The following is a 22,486-nucleotide window of genomic DNA, read 5'->3' as shown; positions in this document are numbered from 1 at the left end:
CAGCCTGTGAGGGGAATGCATCAATATTTGATCAACAGGCTAACTTTGTGCAAGAAAATAACTAAAGCTTTTGTACTTGATGAAGCAAGACAATGTGGTGTGAAAGGTTGGTAGGGAGGCTCCAAAACGAAGCCAAGGAAAAATTTTGGAGGGTGGTTGTAGCCGCTACAACAACTGGCAAAACATTAGTAGAACTACAACTCTCTGAATGGACTTTTTTCGTGAAAATCAAGTCTAACACCTTCCGAAGTATTGTTCAATTCTCAGTTCATCTTGGTTTCACACTAGCTTGATTGTAAGATGTAGAATCTGCCAAGCTCTTGGTCGATTGACACACATTCCAAGCCAAGGCAACATAGTTGTTTCGATTAGGGTTGAGGGGTATATTGGTGCACAAGCAGTATAGTCGTAAGAGTCTTAGTTTCATCTCTGGTGTTGCTCTGCTACCGGTAGGCTTAGACAGTATCCCAACGGAGTCACATGGGAACACAAGCATGGCTCCACTACTAGCGAGCTTGGTCAATACCCCGACGGAGTTACTTGGATCACCTCTATGCGCAGGAAGCCTTTCTCTCCTTTCGCCTTTTTCATTTATCATTTTTTCACTTTTCATTTTTCATATTTTCAACTGTGCATAGCACTTATTCATTTTAGAGGCGGAAAAGGGATCCCAACTTATTGATAGTTGAAGAGGTTGTTCCAGTAGAGAAGTAGTTTATTATATATTTGACATGCCTATTAAGGTGTTCCCCCTCACCTTACTCTACTTGACTGAGCTGACAAGGGTTAACCCAAAAAGAATCAACTAGTGTAGGTGACACTAGTTAGCGCGCAAGCATTGTGCTTTCACCAAGGTTCACTTCGAACAGTACGTATTTTCCTTCGACATATCATGGACTAAAAGTAACAAGTTCTTCATATAGAGGGAGGATGACAGATAACCAGGTATTGATACCTGCAGAAGGCCTCTTGTACTTTACCAAGCTTGTTTCAAGAGTCATACATGGTTTCATGTGAAACTAACCTATGAACAAAACAAGCAAATAAACAAGCAACAAATCAAAGTGGAAGTAGAAGAAAAAGTGAAAGAAAAGTAAGTAAGCAAACCAGCAAAAAAACCATCTGAAAGAAAACACTACTCCTACTTCTAAACTAACAGTGCATGGGCCTGATCACGTGAAGTGATATTTCTAATGCAGCCACTGGTGCATTGGTTGACCCGTGTTGGTGAAAGCTTGGTCCACGAGCCACACAATTATGCGAATCGGCAAGCAAGAAAGATGTAACAATGAAGACAACCACACTTCGTGCTCCAAGATGCCCATGGGTCATAAGTGAGTGCCAGTGTATGAAGAGCAGTGCATGGACTTACCATAGTGTTGTGCGAAACTTCGTACAACTTTGAAGCATAAGCACACTCTTGACTGTGACATGCAAGAAAACAAAAGAATCAAAGACGACTTGTGTCGTGCACGTGTGCTTGCAATGTAAGATTCCTCCAATGCAGGAGAAATAGGATCATGCAACTCGAGTGGAGGAAGCATGATCTGTGTGTGAGATTGATCTTCAATGCATACATATGAGTGATGAGGAGCCTTGGGTGATTGAACAATTTCATGATCGGAAGTCACACTAACTGTTAGGACGCTACATTGTCCCTTTTTGATCACATATTTTGCTATCATTTCACCCTTTTTTAGTCCATATTTAAAGTCCATGTTATTACTTTAATCCATTTTTCCTAAGGTATACAATATTTCTTCTGATTACTATATGTTTAATTTATTTTACATATAATTACATTACCTTCATAGTTAATCGTTGATTAGATAGTTACTGAAACATTTTATCATTGCAGTCTACGTTGCTGAAACAGTCTGAAGACTGCAGGTTTATCATTACAGTTTATGTTGCTGAAACAGTTAGAACAATGCGCAAATCCCGTTGCTGAAACAGCCCGTGATTTTCATTTTAGATTCAGCAGCAACAAAAGGAGATCATCGAAGGAGCTATTACATTGGCCGTAACAACTACATTCCAAAGTCGGCATTGTCACAATCATTGTAACAACATTTTGTTAATGGAAGAACTAATTATCCTATTTTGGCATAATGGGTTAAAGATAGGACTTATAATGTAATCAATTGTAATAGATGTCTCCTCTTTAAAAAGAGGAGACATCTACATTAGAGGGAATATGGACAGACTGCGGGAAGGTCTAGCTGAAAGTAAAAGGACTGAAATCTTTTGTAATATGATACATTGACAGATGAATAAATTATTGTTCTGAGAATTCCTTTCTAGTTCCTTTTCCTGGGGAATCTTGTGAGAAGGAAAGGGCCCACCTTCATCACAAAGATTCACCCATTAAATTCCTGTAGTGTGTTAAGTGTTATTTTCCATTCATACCTTGTTAAGTTCTATTTACTGAATATTGCTTATGTGTTATTGCTGCAACTCTGTTTTTCAATTGATTATTGCATTACTTTCTTGAATTCATTCACAGCTAATCAGTGAGTGCTTTAATTAGTAATCGAGTTTACAGAGTGAGTTTTTGAAGCATAGTAATTAGAAACAGGTGCTGAAGATTCCTGCTTGGGGAATAGAGTCCTGTTCTCTATTATAGCATAACTAGTCTTTTCCTTTGCAGATTGATTTCTTTTCCTAGATTGTTCTTTTTAATGTAATTAAGGATTCTTTGATAATTGTTTGCAATAGAAAAGTTGTTCCTACTGTAACTCAGAGTAGAGCTTCAGTTTGTTTAAGGCAAGGTGTGATTAGTACATTTATTACTACAACTTTTTATTGCTTTTGAGATTGAGCATATATAGTGTGTAGTTGCCTTTGAAATAAACAGACTTCCCTGGGTTGACAATTCATGTAGCACTTAGTTGTTTGAATTAATGAGCAATTAAAGTGACCAACATTTTGGCGCCATTTCTGGGGAAGGCAATCATAGATTTCAAAAGAATTAATGTTTTTCTTTTAGATGTGCAAAATGCATGAGAGGACGCAAGAAAACTAACCCTACAGGTGGCAAGGGCAAAGGAAGAGGAGGAAGAAAGACCTTTATTGATGAGATTATATCAAAAGCTGAAACTTCTCAGAGGCTAAGCTCTTGAAAGTCAAGGACTCAGCATTCTCTTCAAACAAACTATGAAATGGAGGAAGTTGTGGGCCCTGAAAAGGTTGAGGAAACAGTAGAAGACATTGAGGAACCAGTTGAAGACATTGAGGAGCCAACAAAAAACATTGAAGACCAGGCAAGTGCAGCAGGAGAACAACCAATGGAAGGGAACAATAAAGGATTCTTTGGTGGAGGACAGGTAGGAGGAGAAAGAAGAGATGAGAATTCCCTCTCTACCTTGGGATTTCCTATTGGTGATCTTCCCAAAGGGGCAACTCCCATTAAGAATATCCCACTTTCAACCTTACCTAACTTCCATGGTTTATCTTCTGAAGATCTTGATGAGTTTCTTTTTGAGTTTGATATATTATGCAAAAGTTATGATTATATTACTAATGCTCAGAAACTGAAGCTATTTTCAGAAACATTAAAAGGAAATGCACTAAGATGGTTCATGAGTCTGGGAGGCCATGTAATCACAACATGGGAACAGATGAAATAGAAGTTTCTGACCAAATATCAAGACTACTGCGGACGAGAGAAAAAAGGGAGGAAGTATTTAAGATGGTACAAAAGGAGGACAAAAATCTAGAGGACTTTGTGGAAAGGCTACAATATAATCTGCAGAGATCCAATCATCTCGATGTAAGTAAAGATATTCTTAAAACAATATTATTGAAAGGGGTAAGGGATGATTGTTTATATATGCTAAATATGCTTGGTAAAGGGGACATATCTAAGGAATCATATGATGAAATTGTTAACCTCTGCAAAAGAAGTTCAAGAGGAGCTGTAAGGAATAGATCAAATAGTAAGGATAACACATATTCAAGAGTTCAAAATCAGCCAGTGGAGGAGCAACAAGAGCTGAAATAGGTAATTTACTTGAGGAATTCAAAACTAAAATGTTAAGTTCTTTTGCTTCATAGATTGACACCTTTCAGGTTAAGAAGAAACAAGTAGAAGCAGAAGTTGCTTTGGCTATCTTCTGTCCCAAATGCAGAGATAAACATCTACTAAGAGAATGCCCATTGGACAAAGTGCCAATTTGCACCATTTGTGAGAAGGATCATGAAACACAACAATGCCCTTCTTTACAAGGAATAAAATCAGCGTTGCAACCAACCAAAGAAGAAGCTGAAGCAATCTATTTGCTGACACAGAGAAGGCAATGGCAACCATGAGGACAAGGTATGAACTCTAATATGCCATTTACATCTTATAATCGTTGGAATAATTATCCTACTTTTAATCAAGCAAACTACCCTCCCTTTAACCAGATGCAATACTCGTCCTTCAATAAAATGAGTTACCCACCCATGCAACAAACAAACCCTCCCTTTGTAGACCTAGCAATGTGGACTCCTTGGCCTCCACAACAACAATCTTATTTTAATCAATGGAATCCAAACTAGAGAGGTCAACAAATCCCATTTCCAAATCAATTTCCTCAGTTTCAGCAACCACTCCCTCTACCATCAGGTGCTCCACCAAATAATCAAATGATGAGACCCCAGCTGCCTGTACAACCAAACCCTAACCCCAATAATAAAGTTGTGCAAGTCATTGATATTTAGAACCAGCCTATATCTCCTCTTTTCCCTGCGCAGTGTAATGATATTCATTTATGATCTGGGAAAATAGTCGAACCTATTATTGATGATATTACCTCTTCTGATTCTGATAAAGAAGAGACAGAGAGAAATAATTTACCTAAGGAGGTACAACCACCCTCTAATAAGGGTGCTGAAACAGTAGAGCCACCATTCCCTGAGCGTTTAGCTTTGACTAAGACACCTGAGCCACCTTCTTTTAATCTTTTAGGGGAATTACAGAATCTTTATGTTAAAATTCCACTCTTACAAGCACTTAGAGATGTACCAATTTATGCCAGAACTATGAGAGATATTTGTATTAAGAAACCTGGTAGGAAAGCTAAAGATCCCCTTACAGTTCATGTTATGGGTGATCTATCTGCCTTAATGACCGGTAAAGCCCCTCCTATTAAATATGGTGATCCCGACCATCCTACAGTTACAGTACAAATTGGAAAAACTATTATTTCACGATTTCTGGTAGATTTAGGTGTTGCTATAAATATTATGACTCTTGAAACTTCACAACTGTTACAGCTGAAGAATGTGATCAGAGAGACACCAACCATTCTGGAGTTAGCTGACCGTTCTACAATCAAACCAGAAGGAGTCATTGAAGACCTAATCATTTTAGTTGAATCCTGGAATTACCCAGCTGACTTTGTGGTATTGCAGACTAAAACAAAGTTGGGGGGACATCCTCTAATTTTGGGAAGGCCCTGGTTGGCCACAACTGATGCCTTTATCAGCTGTAGATCTGGTTCAATGACAATTTCTAATGGATGTGAAACCAAGCAGCTTACTCTTTACCCTCATGCCACACCCATAATTAATAATGATAATTTTGTATGGTTGGACTATGATGATAATACTACTCAACCTATTTTGACTATTAGACAAGCTTTAACTCTTAAAGATACCATGGAGGATGAAGTAATTAGTAATTTTATTTGTGAACCCTCCTCAGTCACTTCTGAAACATATAATCAGTTGACTGCAATTTTGGAATCTGAAACCTAGGAAAAGCTTAAATCTGAAGATCTACCTCAAACATCAACTACCATCTCCTATAAAAGCATAACAGTAGAAATCAAACCTGGAAAAACATTGAACATAAACCCCAATTTAATAGAAGCTGAAACACAACAATTAATGAAGTTACTTCGTGAAAATAAGGAAGCATTTGCATGGGACTATACAGATATGAAGGGAATCTCTCTTGAATTATGTACTCATTGCATCTATATCAAGGAAGGTTGCCGACCAATCTGTCAACCCCAGCGACGAATGAATCCCAATTTGAGGGAAATTGTTAAAGAAGAACTTCAAAAATTGCTTAATGCAGGGTTTATATACCCCATATCTGACAATGAATGGGTTTCTCCATTGGTAATAGTACCTAAGAAAAATGGGAAATGGAGAGTGTGTGTAGATTATAGAGCCTTAAATAAAGCCACTCAAAAGGATCACTTTCCCTTGCCATTCATTGATCAGGTGTTAGATAGTTTGTCAGGGAAGAAATTCTTCTCCTTTTTAGATGGTTTTAGTGGATATAATCAAATCAAAATTGCACCCCAAGACCAAGATAAGACCACTTTTACTAGTCCCTGGGGAACTTTTGCTTATAGAGTTCTCCCATTTGGACTATGTAATGCGCTAGCAAACTTTCAAAGGGAATCTTCTCTGATATGCTTAATGATTGTATTGAGATATTTATGGATGATTTTACCCCTTATGGTGTGTCTTTTGAGGATTCATTACAGAACCTTGAGAAAGTACAAGCTCACCTTTCCTTAAGTACTGAAAAATGTCATAAGATGATGAATGAAGGAATTGTACTTGGACACTAATTCATTTCAAGGAATTCAGGTAGATCCATCCAAAATACAGGTAATTGAGAACCTTCCTATTCCTAGAACACAAATTGATGTGAGAAGTTTTCTAGGACATGGTGGATACTACAGAAGATTTATCAATTTTTTTTCTAAAATATCTTCTCCTTTATTTGTGTTACTTGTGAAAAATGTTGAATTCAAGTGGACTGATCTTTGCCAGAAAGCATTTGATGAACTCAAGCATCAGTTATCTACAACTCTGATTCTAAGGGGACCTGATTGGGCACTTCCCTTCCATATATTCTCTGATGCTTCGGATATTGCAATTGGATTTGTCTTGGGACAAGAGGAAAATCATCTTCCTTATGCTATCTATTTTATTAGTAAGAATATTACTCCTACTAAGCTTAATTACACAGTTACTGAAAAGGAATTTTTAGAAATCATTTATGCTATTAATAAATTTCAACATTACATTACTGGTTACTCTACTTTTGTCCATACTGACCACTTGGCCATTAAGTATTTAATGAACAAATCTGTCACAAATGCTCAAGTCACCAGGTGGTTATTTTTATTACAAGAGTTTGATATTACAATTGTAGATCGACCAAGTAAAGAAAATGTAGTTGTTGATTTCCTTTCTTGGTTATAAGCTGATGATAATACTCCAGTAGATGATTCCTTTCCTGATGAATATATATTTGCAGTATTTGCTCACTCACCTTGGTATGCCGACATTGCCAATTATCTAGTTTCAGGGAAGTTACCACCACACCTATCACATCGAGAGAAAAGAAAGATCATCCAACAAAGTGCTCGTTATAGCTGGATAAGTGGGTGTATTTTCTATACAGGACTTGACCATGAAATCCAAAGATGCATCGGAGAAGACGAGGTTTATGATATACTGAAGGCTTGTCATGATGGCCCTTGTGGAGGGAATTTTGCTGATAAAAGAACATCACATAAAATTCCCAGGATGGGTTATTATTGGCCCTCACTCTTCAAGGATGCAAATAAATATGTTCGGGCCTGCGATAGCTATCAGAGAATGGGTCAACCTAATCATAGAGATGAAATGCCATTGAATCCCCAGGTAATACTTGAACCCTTTGAAAGATGGGCTCTAGACTTTGTAGGGCCCATTAATCCTCCATTCAATCAAAGAGTTTATATATTGGTTTTTATAGATTACATGACTAAATGGGTGGAGGCGAAGGCACTCATTAGAGATAATGAAGAATATGTTTTAGCCTTTCTATTTGAAGAAATATTTGTTGGATTTGGAGTGCCTAGAGAGCTAGTTACAGATGGAGGACCTCCTTTCAATTCTCATGGTTTTAAAGCCACCTTTCAAAAATATCATATTCATCATAGAATGACTACACCATACCACCCTTAAGCCAATGGACAGGTGGAGAGCACAAACAAAGTTATAGAAGTCATTCTAACAAAAACAGTGAAGGAAAATAAGAAGGGTTGGTCTCAAAGGCTCCCTGAAGCACTATGGACTTACAGAACTACCTGGAGAAACACTACAGGATTTTCTCCCTATGAATTGGTTTATGGTAAAAGTGTTGTTTTTCCTATGTAATTTGAAATAAAAACCTTAAGAACTACTTTAGCTGTTAACCTTGATTTGGCTGATGCACAGACAACCAGGTTGTAGCAGCTTTAGGAATTGGATGAAAAGAAAATAGATGCCATCCATCAAACATCCAACAGCAAAGAACCAGGTGGCATGATAAAACCATCAAGCATAAGCAGTTCCAGAAAGGTAATTGGGCTTTATTGTATGATTCTCAGTTTGAAAAATTTCAAGGGAAATTATGTACAAGATGGCTAGGACCTTATGAAATAGATATTGTTTTTCCTAATGGAACAGTAAGGCTCCTAACAATTGATGATTCTAGAACATCATTATTAGTAAATGGGTATCAACTCCGTCTATACCAGCAACCCATTTCCAAAGAGGATTTTAAGGCCACCTGCATGGCAGATTCACATTATATCTTTTTGGGGGAGCCTGCTGCCCCTCATTGCATTTAATTTCTGCATTGTATTTTTAGCATTAGATTAGATTTCTTAACTAATAATCCCTGTCAAGGGTTGGCATGTTACAATTGATTATTTTGCAGATTCTAGATGTAGGAAAGGCTGATTGGAAAGGACAATTCTACTACAGGCAGATCTAAGCTTCATTTTGTGAAGCATTGTCATCTCATTTCAATCCATAGTTCATCCCCCCATTTTCCATAACAGTTCCATCATCTTTCCCCTTTTTCTCCTCCCCATGTTTCCCATTATTTTTAGCAACATTTTTCATCAATGAAATAATATTCTTCAGCAACATTTTCCCTATTTCTCCCATTAACATTACTTTTCAGCAACACTTTTCCTTATCTTCCCCGTTGGTGAAACACCATCCTCCACCCATTTTCCTGTTGCTGAAACACCATCCTTTATCCATTTTCCTGTCGCTAAAACACCATCCTTTATCCATTTTCCCATTGTTGAAACACCATTTCTTTTCAAAGGAAAACATTACCACACACTATTTTCCGTTGTGAAAATTACTTCTTCCATTATTTTTATAACTCTGTCCTTTCATTGCCTTCTCCTATGATTATACAGGCCTTTCATATAATCACCCTCATGTTTCAAAACCCTCTTCCATAACTATTGATGATCTATTATCAATGCGCACTATATCTTTGGAATATGTATCAAAGGTAAACATGAGATATGTAATTATTATGTGTAAATACTATTAGACTATAGTTAAATGAGAAGATTAAGTCATTATTACCACGATCCCCATACATTTGAAGTCATTATTTCAGCCATAGTTGTGGGGGGGAATACCAATATTATACGCCATCATTTCATAGCAAGCCAATTACCGTCATTTTTTTACCTACGATCACGTCTTATCACCTTGCCTCTGTGCTATTACTCCATGTTCTCACTCGCAAAATTTACTCCGTTCGAAGTGCAGTAACTCGGTTTTTGACTGTGCATTTTACTGAAGCTGGTTAACTATGGGAGGGCCTGCTATTCGACATGAGCTCGGCTCGATAGCTCTACTAGAATTACACCCAGAGGTATATCAGATTTTTCAGCGGGCAGGCTGGGTAGACTATTTTCAGAGACTTCAGGGATTTGATCCACAACAAGTCCTTGAATTTGCACGTAATTTATGGGATGGCTACTCTACTGTCCAGGGAGTTCGAATTCCAGTCTCAGAGTATGACATAGCACAGGTTTCAGGCCTACCAGTCACTGGCACTCGATGGTTTAGTCATAAACATATCATTTTGAATGCACAGCAGGACTTTCTTTTGCCAGGAGAGCAGGTCGAGCCCAAAGGCCAGGGTGTCTGACTTCACTCATTACTACCTCCATGGCCGATGGTTGCTGAATTCGTCAAGCATTATCTCACCTGTGAAGGTCGCTACCAAGTAGTCTATCAGCATGATTTTATCTTGTTAAATCATTTGAGACATGGTTGACTGTTGAATATGTCGTATTATTTACTTGGGTGTCTAAAGAATATGTCACATTACTGTAGATAGGCAAAATTCCCACTCCTTTCCCTCACCCATCACCGTCTTGTCCAACTACTAATTCAGAGGGGTTTTGCTTGACAGAACCCCCCTCTCAATAACCCACCCCTAGACCTTGAGCAAGCAGCTGAAATTCCTCAAGAAGCTGTTGAAATTCCTCAAGAAGTTGCTGAGAATCCTCAAGAAATCCTTGAAAATCCCTCCAAGCAACAATTAGGGAGCATTCCTGACCCCCCAGAAATTCCACCAGCAGAATTAGCCAACCCAATTGACCCTCCCACCACATCAACTCCATCCCATAATTTAGCAGAATCATCTAATCCTACTGTCCACATTCCTAGTGATGATTCCGAAGATAACCTTCCCATCGCTATGCTAAAAAAAAGAAGGAAAAATAAGACTGTTTTCCTACCAAAAAGACGAACGAGGGCCTCAACCAAAGAAGCCATCATCTCTGATAGCCCTCCCCCTCAAAAAAAACCCACTCATAAAAGGAAAACTACTACTCTCCCTGCCTTTTTACCCCGAAGACGAATGAGGGCATCAACTGAAGCGGAAACTATTGCTACCATTCCAAATTCCCCACCTATTAGTCTAAAACCCCATACGCCACCACAGTCCCAAGTCCCCAAATATTTACCTGTCTCACCCTCAGGCACTGAAACACAAGAACCAGATGCCCAAGATTTTGTGACATCATTTCTTTCAGAACAAGTAGCTGCCACACAAGAACCAGCTACTCATTCAGCAGCTACCACACAAGAACCAGCTGCTGATCAACAAAATTTAGATACCCAGGATGTTGCAGAACAAGTAGCTGCCACACAAGAACCAACTACTCATTCAGCAGCTACCACACAAGAACCAGCTGCTAATCCACAAAATTTAGATATCCAGGATGTTGCACATCAAGTAGCTGCCCCACAAGAACCAGCTACTCATTCAGTAGCTGCCACACAAGAACCACCTGCTGATATACATAACACAGACGACCAGGATGTTGCACATCAAGTAGCTGCCACACAAGAACCAACTACTGATTCAGCAGTTGTCACACAAGAACCACCTACTGATATGCAAAATCTGGATGCTCAGGATGTTGCAAACTATGTAGCTGCCACAGAACAACAAGCTACTCATCTAGTAGCTGCCACACAAGAACCAGTTACTGAGACTGTGACTGCTACACAAACCCCAATCACCCTGGCTTCCCTTCTATAGAAAAACAAGTTTATAAAATCAGAACACAAAGCTTATAAGCAGTAATTAATAACGGCAAGGGAAGCCTATGACAGAGAGCTTAATTTGTATACTTTAGCTTATGCAACATCCACAGCCGAGAAAAGTATAGAGAAATACCGGTATAGGGAATATATGTGCAGCCAATGCAATATTATTTATCAGCAAGCCGGGTATAAAGTAGTTGAAGTCCCACTGCCTGGAGCCTCCTCTGCATCCACTTCTCCTAAAATAAAAAAGGAACACCCTACTGTCACACAAGAACCAGCAGGGTCTACAAATTTTTTTGAAAAAGAGGTTAAACCACAAATACCTTGGCCTATTGTGACTGTTAAAACTGAAATTCATGTACCTTGGCCTATTGTGACTATTAAGACTTAAAGTCCTATACCTCGGCCTACAAAAACTGTGTTTACTCAGACTGAACTATGGCCTACAAAGATTGTTTTTACTCAGACTAGCAGCACTGAAGTACAAATTGATAAATGGAAGAAAAGATATGTTATGTCACAAGATAGGATCTTGCAGGATCATAAATCACTGTGGAAAAATCATATATATTCAAATTGGGAATCTTTGGAGCAGGTACTCCAACATTCTCGTGCCCAGAAGAAGGAGAATAAACAACTAAAAACTGGACTCCTCCTCATGTTTGATTTGGTTCAGAGATTATTAGCTACTAGGAAACCATCTTCCAATTACTCTCTTTTTCTTGTAGAACACTTAGCATTCTTTCAAATAAAGGAAATTAGAGATGGGAGACCTCATGAGGTATCTGGACCTGAACAGTTTGTGAAAACTTTCATAGAAGCATCTACCAGTGAACAAAATTTACTCTGTGAATTGTATCTCCATAATGAAGCTATCCTTGAGGATAGGAAGCTCAATCTGAACCCTTTGGTTGGTGATGTTCAGATTAGGGCCTTTGTCTCTTTCCTTGCTAATCAGCTCACATGGCAGAATGCCTTTCTTTCAGCAAGGCATAATGAAGACAATCGTCTTCTGTGGATTCGATCCGAGCCACAAAATTCTGCCATTTTTGTTGCTGAATATCGTCAATTTTTGAAGGAACCAGGAATGGGTGAACACATCAGGAAACTACAAGCAGCAGTGTTACAAGACTGCCAACATTTTGTTAAAGCTAAGGGAGCTCTTGCCTTAAAAGCAAACAATTTATTCTGGCAACACTCTTCTAAGGAAAGGTAGGAGTATCATCCCTTCAGTCCTCCTAATGTTGAAGCAACAATTTCAAGGGTACCTGACTATGTCAAATGTGTTCAGCAATGTGCTGAAAAATGGGTAGGATATCATTTTCATTTCCCTCTTCTATGGATGCCAGCACAAGAGTATAGGGCTCATTACAGGTTGTCCAAAAAGGAAGAAGCAGCAGCATGGCAGTTACAAAATGTTCACGGCTTCAGAGATCTGGCTAACAATACCTTCTATAGTTACTGCCTAAGTAATTTTCACTCCAAGGCCCAGTACCCGGACTCAGATTCAGAGTAAAGTTGCATGAGGACATGCAACCCTTTCAGTTGGGGGGGATGTTAGGACCCTACATTGTCCCTTTTTGATCACATATTTTGTTATCATTTCACCCTTTTCTAGTCCATATTTAAAGTCCATGTTATTACTTTAATCCATTTTCCCTAAGGTATACAATATTTCTTCTCATTATTATATGTTTAATTTATTTTACATATAATTACATTACCTTCATAGTTAATCGTTGATCGGATAGTTGCTGAAACAATTTATCATTGCAGTCTACGTTGCTGAAATAGTCTGAAGACTGCAGGTTTATCATTACAGTTTATGTTGTTGAAACAGTTAGTATAGTGCGCAAATCCCGTTGCTGAAACAGCTCTTGCTTTTCATTTTACATTCAGTAGCAACAAAAGGAGATCATCGAAGGAACTATTACATTGGTCATAACAACTACATTCTAAAGTTGGCATTGTCACAACCATTGTAATAGCATTTTGTTAACGGAAGAACTAATTATCCTATTTTGGCATAGCGGGTTAAAGATATGACTTATAATGTAAGCTATTGTAATAGATGTATCCTCTTTAAAAAGAGGAGACATCTACATTAGAGGGACTACAGACAGACTACGAGAAGGTCTAGTTGAAAGTAAAAGGACTGAAATCTTTTGTAATATGATACATTGATAGATGAATAAAATATTGTTCTGAACATTCCTTTCTAGTTCCTTTTTCTGGGGAATCTTGTGAGAAGGAAAGGGCCCACCTTCATCACAAGATTCACCCATTAAATTCCTGTAGTGTGTTAAGTGTTATTTTCCATTCATACCTTGTTAAGTTCTGTTTACTGAATATTGCTTATGTGTTATTGCTGAAACTCTGTTTTTCAATTGATTATTGCATTACTTTCTTGAATTCATTCACAGCTAATCAGTGAGTGCTTTAATTGGTAATCGAGTTTACAGAGTGAGTTTTTGAAGCATAGTAATCAGAAACAGGTGCTGAAGGTTCCTGCTTGGGGAATAGGGTCCTGTTCTCTGTTATAGCATAACTAGTCTTTTCCTCTGCAGATTGATTTCTTTTCCTAGATTGTTCTTTTTAATGTAATTAAGGATTATTTGATAATTGTCTGCAATAGAAAATTTGTTCCTGCTATAACTCAGAGTAGAGCTTCAGTTTTTTTAAGGCAAGGTGATTAGTACATTTATTACTACAACTTTTTATTGCTTCTGAGATTGAGCATATATAGTGTGTAGTTGCCTTTGAAATAAACAAACTTCCCTAGGTTGACAATTCATGTAGCACTTAGTTGTTTAAATTAATGAGCAATTAAAGTGATCAACACTAACCTCAAGAGAGCGAGGGCCTTACACAACCATCACCTTGGGCTTAAGTGCCTCGATAGTCTTGGGTGTTTCAACTTCATCATTAGATAGATCATCATAAACTAATGACTTCGAAAAATCAGCTACGATAGAAACAGGATCGTGATAGAATATGAGGCTAAATGGATCACGACAGTCACGATTAGAAAAATCAATGATTTCATTAGCATCCTCATGATATGATGAATCAAATAGAGGGGTAGATGAGAAGCGAAAAAATTCATCCTCTATGTTTTTGGAAAAGGCAGATGAAAGATCAAGTGGATTTTCAGTGAAACACTTATCCTCTCCATTGTTGGATGATGAACTAACATCCGATGTGTCCTGCGAGTGATCAAAAATGGGTACATCCATGGATGAAGATACACATGCAAAATATTGGATGGAAGGTTCACCAAAGATGTCAAGGAAGAACGGAGGAGGCTCGAATGGAAGGGAGTCATCCTTTTCCGTGTGTTCATGCTCAAGCTCCCACTCATATTCTTCATGAATGACAGCGCATGTTGGTTGTGCAACACCAACTCTGTCAGTGGCTTGTTCCTCATTCACAACAAGTGTAAAGTCCAGAATGGAAGAAAACAATATAGTATCATCCAAAGGAATAGCCAAGTACGAAGACGGAGGTTGTGGAACAGAAGGCATATGACAACTCGATGGACTCACAACCAAATATGTGCAAAAATTAAGCGAAGTCATGTTGGGGGAATGTGATAGCTGAACAACTGTGTGAGCATGATCCTACACATCACTCTACAGTGGTGGAACTGTTTCATGAGGGGATGGCGGACAATCACTTATGACAGTGACCGCATCGGTCTAGGATTGCGCAACTCCATCACTAAAGAATGTTGAGCGAGGCTTGATTTCAATCTTCTCCTTGGGATGAGAAGATTTCTTAACACAGTACTCGAACTGGTCCCAAAGATAGAAAAATTTTATTTGGCTCTTCGGAGCTTGAAACTGCAAGTCATGGAAGTGCTGCCAAAAATCCATGATCATCATGCGGAGCCTTCCATTGTTGTAACAGTTTTTGGTCAATATGGTCTGGATCAAAATGATGGAAAGTGTCTTCAATAAGACCAAAGAAGTGCTCAAGCGAGTGCCTGCTGTTAGTCGGTAGGCTGCACAACCATCGAAGTGGAGATTCATGAAGTTTGTATGCAAGCAGCAGGGTGGCCTGTTCATCAGAACACCCATCTTCCTCATGAAGCATGGAAATAAAGTCATGTAAGAACTCAGGCGAGGCCACTTTGCCTTCACCATCATACATGTAAGTGGAAAATATATCAAAGAACTCCCTCGTGATGGTGACATCTTCGTGATTCAAAAAACATCACGGAGGGAGAAGAGTGCCAAAATCCATGATAGATATGCAAAGGTTGAAAACAGGATGAGAGGACACAACTTGTCATCCGACCCTCCTTCTAGTGCCAGAAATGTTGATGGTGTTGTACCCACCAACATGTCATGGGATCTCCCCAATAAGAAGTCCCAATTAGACCTCAGACTGTTTGGTGCAGGAGTCCCAGCAGTGGGTCGTATTGTAATGCCTTGACCGCGATTTCGCTCAGAGGCAAGTAAGATAACTCTATTAGTAGCAAGGGTGTGACAACTGCAATGAGCCAAGGAAGGTGCATGAGAGGTTCTAACACACAGGGGTTGAGATGAGTGCACCCCTTGGAAACCTATGATATCACACAGTTAAGAAGGGAACACACGAGCAAAGTTACATCACAACATGGAATGCAAGTTAGCAATAATCCAAAGTGATGGTTAAACTAACAGCACATTTCAGAAAGATTCATACATACATACATACATAGCTACACATGCATGCATAAGCAAACCAATACATATATCATTTAGAGTAAACTAGATAACATAGAATACAATACAACATATGCATGAAATGTGTTGGCTCCTGTTATATTAAGAAGTGTAAGTTCCAGTCATACAATACATCCATTTCCAACCACTAGTTCCGATAGTGGAACGTTACAGCCACAACCGCTTGCTCCTTCAAAGAGATGTACTAGCTCTATGTAGTGGAGAATCCAAGGCTCGTTACAATACTATCCAAGCTCTATCCAAGATAGTCTTATCAGAATCTTAGCTGACCAAAAGCCTCTACAATGAGTTATGAGGGACTATTTATAGCAAACGGTGGGGTGACCCTTGAGATTCCCCTTTGTGACAGTTCAACTACCCTCATGACTCTTCATCCTCTATGACCATTACATCCAACTATCGACACTTGACTTACACTTGACATGACGTTACATTACAATGCACATGTACCCATGTGAGACAAAATGGCTTAAGCAAGCCATGCTAGACATCACTCTGACTTAGACAACCATGGAAGTCCAACTCTTCAACATCCTCGCGTTGATCAACAGTAACATACTGATGCCAAGATCGGTAGTCCTTGATGGTGTTTGTGTGCTCCAAGGTGACATCTTTTTGGAACTTGACTCTTGCCTCCATAGCATGCGGGTACACTACTCGGGCTCCTCTGTCAAACTTGTCTGTAAGAATGCGCATCATTATTTTCAATGCAGCTAGACCAACAACATACTTGTGCATGATGTCTACACTGATGGGAAAGTCTGGGCTGGTAGCAATGTGCATCAACTCATTGAAGTACGAGTCAAGTTCTAGTCATATTTGTTCCTTTGTCTTCACCTCGATGAGAGTCCCAATAGATGGGATCACATGTGCGTGCACCACAACATCCATACTTTTTAACACACGTGCATGGGAAGCCTGAATACAAATGATGAGCTACACGAGCTCTTCATAATTTTGGATATGACTCCAAATACGTGCCTTTAGATCAACCGCACTAGCCTTCATCATCTTAGGCAAGTGAAGCGGAGCTCCCTTGTATCTTATCGTCCATGCTTGCATGTAATCAACAACATCATGCAAGTTCATCAAGATACGTGCTCTTCTAGCGCATCGCTACTGCCATCCGTTGAGATGGACGACTGCCTTATGCACGGTGCCAAACTTAGAGTACAACGGTTGTATAACTGTGTCAAGGGACAATACTTCATCTAGTATTGCCTTCTTCAGTTTGGCTCAGGCAAACGCTGTCACCAACTCTCCTCCTTGCTTGACAGTCTATAGTTCCTTAGCCATTCGCTCATTCTCAGCTATCAGAAAGCAAACAATTGAGCTAGTGGCTTCGACATACACTCTAGTTGCATCAGCCAAGGCTACTGGATGTTTGTGCACATAAAACACGATCACTCATTCCTCAACCTGCTTAGGATATGTATGATAATCTAGAGTTGACACTCTACGAGACTACACAACTCTATGTTGAGACTCATCGAATGAGATGTTGTGCATCTCTTCTTCTGACTGATCTCTGAGGATCTCAGTGTCTCCTCAGTTACTTGAGACTTTCTCATCATCTAGATGCGTTGAACAAGGTAAGTAGACCTCTTGGTGGTGAGGCATAAGGTCGATGTCCTGTTCTGTTTCCCGTTGCTCCATATCTGTATCCAACTATTGAAGTGCTTGTTCTATCTTGTGAGCAAAGTCCTGCTCCTACAATGGTTCACCTTGTATGCCTAATGCCAGCTGTTTTGATGAATCCACTACCTGTACGGGCATTGTTTCATATGTTTGCGCCTGTTGTGCCCCTTACTGTACCCGTTGTTGCTGCGCTTCCCTCTCCTGTTTTCACAGCTCTTGTTCCTTTTGAAGTTTCTCCTTCAACTCATACAACTCCTTCTCCGCTTCTTCCATTCTTTTCTTATCCCTCTGCCTTTGCACAATTCGCTTGTCAAGCTATTGCCTCTTTGCCTCTATAGCCATAGTTTCTTTCTCCATAAGTGGATCTGCTCAGAACTTGCAGCTTTGCTCCTCCTCCATGTGATCAACAATCTTCCTCTTGCCCTTGTCGTGCACTATTATGCTTGCCTTTGTTGCTACTGTTGCTAATGCTGGTGCTCTCCAAGATGCTGCTTCATGTTGCTTTGCCAACCACTCCACAACGAAGCCGACTTTTTCATTGGGTCTAGAGAAACTGTAGCAATATCTCCATGGGTCCTCCTCAGCCCAATGAAATGCCTCATGGATCCAGTTGAATTGTACTCTCGTGCAATGATCTTTCACAATACAATGTAGGTCATATGGATTGTAGCTTCAGAGGTTGAATGGATAATTCTTCACCAGTGCTGCTTCAACATTTGCTTGCTTGATACTCCAGATCTCATACAACCCAATCCACAATGGAAGAGTGAGCCAAGGTTCCTTCTTCTTCTAGTGCCGTCTCACTGTCAATCCTACTGAGATGTGATATGCTACTTCCTACATGACGAGTTTTTCCAAGGCAAACTTTGGTAGAACATGCGGAGGCTTCTCCTCACTGAACATTCGTATGAAGGTGCCGACAGTGAGGCATACCAATTAGCAATGTCTATCAGTGCCTCCATTGCTTCCTTCGACATGTAGGGTGGATCCTGTTCGAATATCATCTTGTAAACTCGGGTGACAAAATGATCGGATAGTCGTGTGATCAATCCTTGGAAGCTGCATTCAAACAAAAAGTTATAATATGTGTTCACAGTAATCTCCGCAAGTGACCATGCCCACCCCAAGCCCTAGAACTCCTGTCGGGCATAGATTGCATCTAAGATGTAGGCGGACATGTAGATCCCTGCTTGCATACCTCTGGGTGACTATTGAGTGTTCGTTACCTGTTCCTTTAGCTACTGAGACAACATGCCAGACCAGTTACATGGTTTACCCTCTCTGGCAAGTCAGTCCAGCGCGATCACCCAACTATGTGGGAAGGTTTCCGTGCTTTCTTGGACACATAGTCGACATGAAAATATGACCAAGTATTGATACGCCTTCCACAATATCTTCGTCTTATAGATCTGGTTGGGTGTCATCCTGAATCTAGCTGGCATCCTTACCCAGTTCTTCAAAATGTCTCTAGAGTTGGCACTACTGCTGGGTAAGCGGAGAGGAGTCTCCATGATAGTCATAGGCTTTGACTTCTGATACATCTCATCATAATCCTATGCCCAGAAGGTGGAAATCTTTGTCCCACTGACACTGCTCAGAGTCATCTCAGGATCAGTGTGTGAGACGATCTAGTGTATCATGTCCGTGCATGGGAATGCGAGATATCTACATGCAATCCGGTACAAGCCAGACTTGTGAATGTTCACATACACCTGACGATCTTCGAGGTATTCCGCAAAAGTGCCTGCAAATGCTTCATTGACCTCTTTCCATTTCAACTTGATTTCCTTGTCTAGAAACAACTTGGTATCTTCATAGATCGGTAGACATGCAGACACCTGCTCAACTACTACTCCAGTTGCACTTTCGTCAGTGTCCTTTGATCCTACTCTCTTGGAGGCCATTGATCCTATACTACTAAGAGGCAGATGAACACCTGAAAGATCTGGAGACAAAGCAACATGCATGGCAAGAAATCTGACAACGAAACCAAAGCAAATTTAGGGAATGACTTAACACAAACCTAGGGAAAGATAGGCAAATATTGCGCAATTTCTGCTGGGAGGCTGGGTGACTGGCTACCAAAACTGCGCAAAAGGTAGTCTGGGCTATCTGGGAGGCAAGACTGGCTGCTGGATTTGTGCAATGCACAATCCAGGCTGACTGTTGACTGTTGGGATTGCACAATGTGCAATTCCAGCTGGCAATGACTGCACACTCAGGGATTGCATTGTGCAATTTTCTGGGCCAATAGTCACTATTCCTCAAAAATGTGAAAAATAGTCCTGATGGATAGTGTCAGGGTAGAAATGCACATTTATGGAGAGGAAGACAAAGCCTTCCTTCCCCAGATTGTGCAATGATGTCTGGTGAGGCAGAGTCCGGGCTAAGGCTGCCCAGACCCGCCGACAGGTAATTGAAATAAAATCTGAAAGTGAGTGCATGATGACACTAAGTGAAAGCAGAAGTGATTGATCATGCATGCAAACATCGAATGGAAGATCCAGTAAACAGATCAACATTCATGTGGGTGAAGCGAGTTGCCAAATTGGCGACTGTTCGTGCAAAATAGTTTCATGCATGTGACAATAGTGAGATAGCAATGAAAACTGAAACAGTTCTAGTACAATCTAGTATGCATGTAAACGACAACAAGCGTTCAAAGAAATCAAGAAAACAACACTCACAAAAGCGAAAACACAAAAAAGAGACAAAAATGCTGAAAAAGACAAGTTGAGACCACTTACCTGTGAATAGCTGAGCTAGATGTGTCGAAGAGTCATGGATGTGCTTTGGGATGTTAGAGATGCAAGATCGATGTGAAATAATTCACTCTGATGCGTCGAATAAATAAGTTTGATCTCATGACGCGCATGCCACAAATTTAGGAAAAAGCAACAGTAGGAGGAAAGTTTCTAGAACGAACTTTGCATGTAACCTCTGGCTGTTAAAAATAGCTCCCTGAATCATGGGATTTTTTTGCATGTCTCATTTTTCTATTCCAGGAAAAGAAAGCTATGCATGCAAGTCAAGTCTCCTTGGTCCCAGGTGGAACTGGCAACCAAATTGCTCATGCATGAGGTTGCTCAACTGCTGGGAGGAAATGTGCTTTTCTGGCTGGAGTTGGGCTGGATGTACAGAAGATTTGCACAATTCCTAGGTAGAGTAGCTGACTACTACCTAGGATTGTGCAATTCTTGGGTTGAGAAGGCATGCTAGGAAGGATTGCATAGTTTTCTGGGTGAAGACTGACTGGCAGGATTGTACAATTCTAGAGCCCAACAAGCTGCCATACAAGATTGCGCAATTTCTAGAGGGAAGGTTGGTTGCCCTCCAAAATTGCGCAATCTCTTGGGGGAGCTGCTCAGCCTGCAACTGGACCAAGTCTGAGTGATCAAACTGTGAGGGGAATGCATCAAGCATTGATCGAAAGGCTGACTTTGTGCAAGAAAAACACAGAAGCTTGTGTACTTGACGAAGCAAGACAAGGTGTTGTGAAAGATTGGTAGGGAGGCTCCAAAATGAAGCTAAGGAAAAATTTTGGAGGGAGGTTGTAGCCACTACAACAAGTTCCAAAACCAGTTTAGAACTAATTTAATTTAACTTAACTAAGTAAACCGAGTGATCTAATTTACAACTCAATTTAAACTCATACTAGAGCCCTAAAATTTAGGGAGAACATATACATGACTATAGAAAGACTTCGAACTCGAAATTCCTACGCTAATTAAGTTAATTAAACTTAATTAACCATTTACAAGTTTCAATGAAAATAGAATTCAATTTTAATTAACAGTTTAATTCAAGGACAAATTAAACAAGAATTTCTTATTGCCATTTCTCAACAAATCGATTATTTTAAGTTTATTTTTTTGGGTTAAGAATACAACTCAATGAGAATAAAGAATCATTAGAATACATAAGATCAATAGGCCATAGTGCAATAAAATCAAAGAAGACACTATCCTCAAGTGCTTCCATGGTGATTAATTCTCATTTTTATATACCCTCTCCCTCAGGCTTACCTTCGTCTCCTTGCTAGTGAAACCATATCCCTTCTTATGTTCTCTGCATAGCCACTTTGGACCTTTCTATTAAAATTTGAAATAATATTTACATATTTTGAGCACACCATGGAAGGTACTACCACATGTTACATATAAAACATGCTTAACACAATTAGATGGTTAACTATTCACTAGTTGGTGGCCTTGCACTATGCACTAGGAATTGCCATGAGATATTTATATGACTTACACATAGGTTCATTTATTTAAGCTTATATAGTTCTGTTTCCATCATCGTAAATAATTATTTACAATTTATACAAGGAGAAAACAACAACTCCTAAAGATGATCATCCAAGGAATAATAAACATTGAAAATTCCTAAGTTATGAGTTTTATTACTTGCTCAACCACTCAGTGGATGTATACCAATGCTACTCCTTGCCTTGATAGGAGTTGTAACTTTCAACATAGAAGCAACTACTATTTGTACATCCCTTAAGATTCATATAAAGGAAACATTGCATCCTTTAAAAAGAGAATCATTGGAATTATTCAAAGAAGAAACGAAACATATTCACAATATTTTCATTAATGAGATTAGCAATATAGGGAATTTCGTGCAAATTGAGAGCCACTTGTGTGGGCCTTTCTCATAAAATATTAATTCCATATTTACTTGTCAGTATATAATTTATTTTCCTAGGCCTAGCTAACTACCACCAATTATAGACAAACCATAATAATTAGATCAAT

This window comes from Pinus tabuliformis, chromosome 5_2 (genome assembly GCF_031772625.1).
Source record: "Pinus tabuliformis cultivar Carrire ecotype Pingquan chromosome 5_2, CPIR1, whole genome shotgun sequence".
Classification (NCBI taxonomy): domain Eukaryota; kingdom Viridiplantae; phylum Streptophyta; class Pinopsida; order Pinales; family Pinaceae; genus Pinus; species Pinus tabuliformis.
The sequence above is the reverse complement of the archived record's forward strand: the minus strand, read 5'-3'. Positions refer to the sequence as shown.